This window comes from Amblyomma mixtum, chromosome 10 (assembly GCF_055824585.1).
Source record: "Amblyomma mixtum isolate Tamu chromosome 10, ASM5582458v1, whole genome shotgun sequence".
NCBI classification, from domain to species: domain Eukaryota; kingdom Metazoa; phylum Arthropoda; class Arachnida; order Ixodida; family Ixodidae; genus Amblyomma; species Amblyomma mixtum.
This window is the reverse complement of record NC_143021.1, coordinates 136382772-136388404: the sequence shown is the minus strand read 5'-3', so window position 1 is coordinate 136388404 and position 5633 is coordinate 136382772. Positions and strand designations below refer to the sequence as shown.

The following is a 5633-nucleotide window of genomic DNA, read 5'->3' as shown; positions in this document are numbered from 1 at the left end:
CTTACAGCAAGTAGGATGGAAAAAGAAATTCTCGCAAGCATTATTATAAACATTTATACTTTTGAAAGGCGTTGTATGACGCTAATAATTAATCTTCTGATAACATTAATAAGCAATCCCCATTTAACAGCCAATAAAAGTCGTTCCAGAGAAAATTTGTGTTTTTCATATGGAAAACGCCAATGTTCCAAAAATGGAAAATGCGAAAAACCCACTAAATCTTCGTGAATGCGGCTGTATTTTTTATCATAGTTCATTTAGAAGACCAATGCAAATTATCAACATCAATTTCAGTTTTTTGACTACTGCTTCATAGTGCGGCGCTTAAAAGGTTAAAGAACAATTACGCACATCTCGGTGCGCAGGTAAGTTTAGAGATTGCGTGTCTCGGATGGGTGAAACTAGGAGTCTAAGTAAGAGTAGCGACAAAACTACGAATGCCAACCCGGAAACATAAGCAGCAGCTGCCTCAGCTCTCTGTCATTATAACTCTTCGCAGCGGAGGTCTACTTTTTCGAAGCAGCTGAAGTTTAAGTTTTTGTGTTTCTGGTTGCTTTATTGCGCGTGCTGTTATCATTAGCGATAGTTTGGTCTCCCCCTTTCCACCCCTATTCCTCGCCTTATTTAAGGTAGTCGCGAATTGGGTGACGCGAGCCCGAGTGCTGAAGGGGAGCGCTTTTGCGTGCAGGTTCGAAGAAGAAAACAAACGAATCAAGCAAAACAAAGCGAAGCCGTGCTTATACTTTAAAGGAAAGGAGCCAATAGAAAAAAACGAGAACACGAAGAAAAAACACACTAGACACGCGTACAACACTATGGATAAAAGGAAAGGTTTGGTTTATGGGGTTTTAACGTCCCAAAGCGACTAAGGCTATGAGAGACGCCGTAGTGGAGGGCTTCGGAAATTTCGACCACCTGGGGTTCTTTAACGTGCACTGACATCGCACAGCAGCAAGGGCAGGGCAGCCCCTCCTCATACCCCCCCTTCCAAACCGCCGACAAAAACGGCCGAGCAATCCCAAATTTCCGCCCTCAAAGAGGAAATCGCTAACCTACAGAAGCGTCTTGCCCTCACTGAGGCGCGCCAAAATTTTCCAACCCAAAGACCCACTCCCCCCGCGGTGGAGGAGATGGATAGCGACACACCGGCGAACGTGCAGACTGCAACCGCGCAGTCTGCGCTTGAGGCGAGGGTTAGCGCACTGGAGGCCCAGATGAAGTCCGCATTCTCCGCCTTAGAAATGCAAATCGCAACCACCATCAAGGCGGCTCTAGACAAAATTCCTACCATTATAGCCGCACATATGACGAAACAAACTCTAACTACCAGGCGCTCCGGCCAACTCAAGCGTATAAGCAGCCCCAATATTAAGGCTGGTAGACCAAAAGTCGCACATGAGGAACAGGAGCCCGCCCTCAACCTGCCCAGCGTGACGCAACCTGCTGTCATTGGGGCACCCGGCTCAGAGGCGGGCCCCTTCCCAGTAAGCATAAATTCTAATCATAATCATGGCGGACATTCATAAACCGCGATGGTACTCACGCAGCAATTCGGCCCCTGTCCAAATTTTACAGTGGAACTGCAGAGGTTTCAAGGCCCGTACTAAGCGGGCCGACCTACGGCTTTTCTTAACAACGTTGCCCAGTCCTCCTGCTGTAGTGGCCTCTAAGAGCCGGGGGACGCAGCCACCCTCACAAATTACTCAGTGTATCAGCAGGATGCGCAGCGCTGCCTCTGCTTACATAAAAATTATACAACCTCCCCGGTGGACCTGGATTACAAGGCGATTTTCTCGTATGCGATGGTGACGATCCTTCCGCTACGCAAACAGGACCCCCCATTACACGTACTCAACGTTTACAGCTCTCCCAAACTTCCAAACGTCACATTTGCAGACTTATTCAGTCGGGCGTTAAAGGTGGCGAACAGGGATCCCCTCATAATCGTTGGGGATTTTAATGCCCCCAGCCCCTTATGGGGATACATACGTGAAGAAAAACGAGGACGCAAGCTGGCGGAACTTGCGTCAACGTTGGGCCTTACTCTTCACACGGACCCTGCACAACCCACTCGCATTGGGAACTCCGTGGCACGCGATACGTGCCCAGATCTCACCTTTACCAAAAATATTAGATATGCAGAATGGCACAACACCGAGGAAACCCTCGGTAGCGACCACTGCATTCTTGCGACCACAATCCGCACCAAACCCCTTACAAGACCTCACACTAAAGCAACCCTTCCAGACTGGACCAAATTCAGATCCAACTACACTAACCCTACCCCTATAGCGGATCAAGGTTACACTACCTGGTCACAACACCTCATCTGCCAACTCAAAGATCCCGAACACCACGTTCAGCTCTCAGAGGCGAACCCGGCGGTGGACAACCACCTCCTTCACCTCTGGGAGGCCCGGCACAGACTCGTCCGCCGATGGCGCCGGCAGAAGTACAATCGGCAACTCAAAATCAGCATCGCGGAACTCACCCAACAAGCGGCAGAGTATGCGGCCCAACTCGCCGACTCGAACTGGGTAGACCGATGCAACACCGCTGCTCGGCAAATGTCGAGCCGGAGCACGTGGCGCCTTTTCCGCGCCCTCATTGATCCGACCCAAACCCGCACCGAAACACAAAAACATCTTCAACGAGCAATTCACACCTTCAACGGAGACACAGCCAAACTGGCTGACGCGCTCCGAGACAAATATCTGTACACAGACCAGGATTCGCGTGGTCCGGCGTACTCTTATGCAGGTTCTGAGAACGCAGAGCTGGATCGAACGTTCCAGCTTCACGACCTCAAAGCGGCCCTGGCCAAAATGAAACGAGGGACAGCCCCGGGCAGGGACAAGGTAACTGTGAAACTTCTCGCTAACCTACCCGAACCGGCCTACGAGCGGCTGCTCGAATACTTCAATGCCATCTGGACGGGAGGTACGCCTCTCCCAGTGGATTGGAAGACGGCTCTCGTCACATTCATACCCAAACCAGGCAAACCTCTCAACATTGACAACCTCCGGCCCATATCTCTCACTTCTTGTGTGGGGAAGTTGATGGAGACCATGGTCCGTGACAGACTATCCACCTACCTAGAAATGCACAACGCCTTTGCAGACACCATGTACGGGTTCCGCCCACACCGGTCCGCACAAGATGTGCTGCTGCAACTTCATAGAGAGATTCTTGATCCCGTCGAGCACCCTAGCGATGACAAGGTGGTCCTCGCATTGAACTTGCGGGGGGCTTCCGACAATGTTACTCATGATATCATCCTCTCCCACCTGTCCCAAGTGAACTGTGGATACAACACATTCCAATATATCAAGCAATTCCTCACAGATCGGCAAACATATATCCGACTCCAAGACAGTGAACATGGCCCGTACCAACTTGGTACGCGAGGGACTCCACAGGGAGCAGTCCTCTCGCCTCTTCTCTTCAATCTGGCCATGATGAAGCTCCCTACCCTGCTGGGTGAGGTCCCGGGTGTGCAACATGCCCTGTACGCGGACGACATCACCCTCTGGGCAACACACGGTTCGGTTGGAGAAATCGAGGCCAACCTGCAGCAAGCGGCGGCTATTGTGGACGATTATGCACACCGCTGCGGCCTTGAGTGCTCCCCGAAGAAATCGGAATTCGTGCACATACGTCCCAATCCAAGGTGCACAACCAAAATTGCCCTCTCCCTGCTTAGTGGCCCAATACCTGAACAAGATGAAATCAGAGTATTGGGACTCTACATACAAAAGAACCGCAAGATTGACACCACGCTGAAGAAACTCCGCAAGGTGGGGGATCAGGTGGGCCGTATGGTCCGCCGGGTATCAAACAAACGAGGGGGGTTGCGATGCAAAGACGCCCTGCGGCTGCCGAATGCATTCGTAACCAGTCGAATCCTGTATTCGGCACCGTACCTCCACCTGCGCAAATGCGATGAGAACGCTTTCGAAGTGATTCTCCGAAATATCTATAAGAGAGCTCTCGACCTCCCAATTGCAACATCCAACCAACGTCTCCTCGGCCTGGGGATGACGAACACCTTTGGGGAGCTGCGCGAGGCTCATCTCAGCAATCAATACTTGCGGTTAAGCAAAACACGTGCGGGTAGCCGCCTACTGACCCGCCTCCACATCAATTACACAACCCAAGAGGAGAAGCGGGTATCCATGCCCGAGGCCTGGCGCTTCGCACTAAAGGTTCGCCCCCTCCCCAATAACATGACAAAAGATGCCCATGATGGCCGCCGCCTCGCGCGAGCGGAGGCCATTTCCAAGCAGTACGGTGCTCGACCAGGGGTATTTTACACGGACGCGGCAGGTCCACACCATGGGGGTTGGTACACGGCTGCCGTTGTCCACCAAAACAACCCAGTTCAGGGCCTCACCTTCCGTGCCCCCAACATTACATTCGCGGAGGAAGTTGCTATCGCACTTGCAGCCACGGATCCAGCGTCCCGAGTCATTATCACCGACTCAAGAGAAGCTTGCCGCAATTTTGAACAGGGCCAAATTCCAGATCGTGCTTTCCAAATTTTACACAGTTGTGAGTGCCGGGATTTCCCAACCCGGCGTACCATCATCTGGGCCCCAGCACATGCGGGGATAGAGGGAAATAAGGTAGCGGACACTACCGCCCGCGCGCTTAACCACCGGGCATCGCCTCTCTCGCCGCCTGATCCGGCTACTGATTTTAATCCGGCTATTACTTTTCGGGAGATCTCTCTCCTGTATCAAAACGCTCACGGCCGATACCCACCCCCCTGTAAAGGCCTCAATAAGGCAGAGGAGCGTTGGCTACTTCGCCTCTACACCAACACGGTACTGTGCCCGGCAGTGCTCAAACATTTCAATTCGGCCTTTTCGGGCGAGTGTCCACACTGTGGGGAAGTGTTTGCGGACACGTATCACATGGTGTGGGCATGCCCTGCCAATCCTGCTTTCCCACCCCACCCCCACCCCACCCGAGAGGACTGGGAGGCTGCCCTGCTCGGCTGCTCAACTCTCCAGGACCAACGAGCCCTGGTGACAAGAGCCCGGGCCGCCGCGGAGGCCACAGGGGTCCCGGACTAGGGATCCCTCCTAGTGATTGTGAGGGCCGGGCCCTTCAGGCACGGTCCAAGCAATACCTCTCTTGTATATAGTATAAATAAATGTTTTACACCACCACCACCAGTACACGGGCCTCTAGAATTTCTCCTCCAAAGAAATTCTAGCCGCCGCGGCCGGGATCGAACCCGCGTCTTTTGGGTCAGCAGCCGAGCACCATAACCGCTGAGCCACCGCGGCGGCGGATAAACGGAAAGAGTTCACCGTCTACAAAGCGTCCCAGGTGGAACGGGAATGTCTTGCAGGCAGCACAGACGCGGGTTGATGACTTGCAATGCGTCACTGGCGTTGCGTCCAGGGAAGCAGTGGTAGAGAGCCAGGAGATGAGGAGCGGAGTTGGACACGTTATACACTGATAAACTCCTACCAGCCGCCCCCAAGAACTGGGCAGCTGCATCAGGAAAACCATAGCCAGGTACCGTCGATGGCGTTTCAAAACACCGTAGGCTTATGCAGCCTATTCATGGAAGCCTCGGCAGCAAGGACCCTCAATCCATGTGCTGCCGCTTCCAAACTCGA

The 5633-nt window shown here is 53.0% G+C and overlaps 1 pseudogene; it reads left to right on the top strand.

The window, feature by feature from the left end:
- Window positions 1-1160: 1160 nt before the first annotated feature.
- Window positions 1161-5174, top strand: LOC149327042 (uncharacterized; annotated as a pseudogene).
- The last annotated feature ends 459 nt before the right edge of the window (window positions 5175-5633 follow it).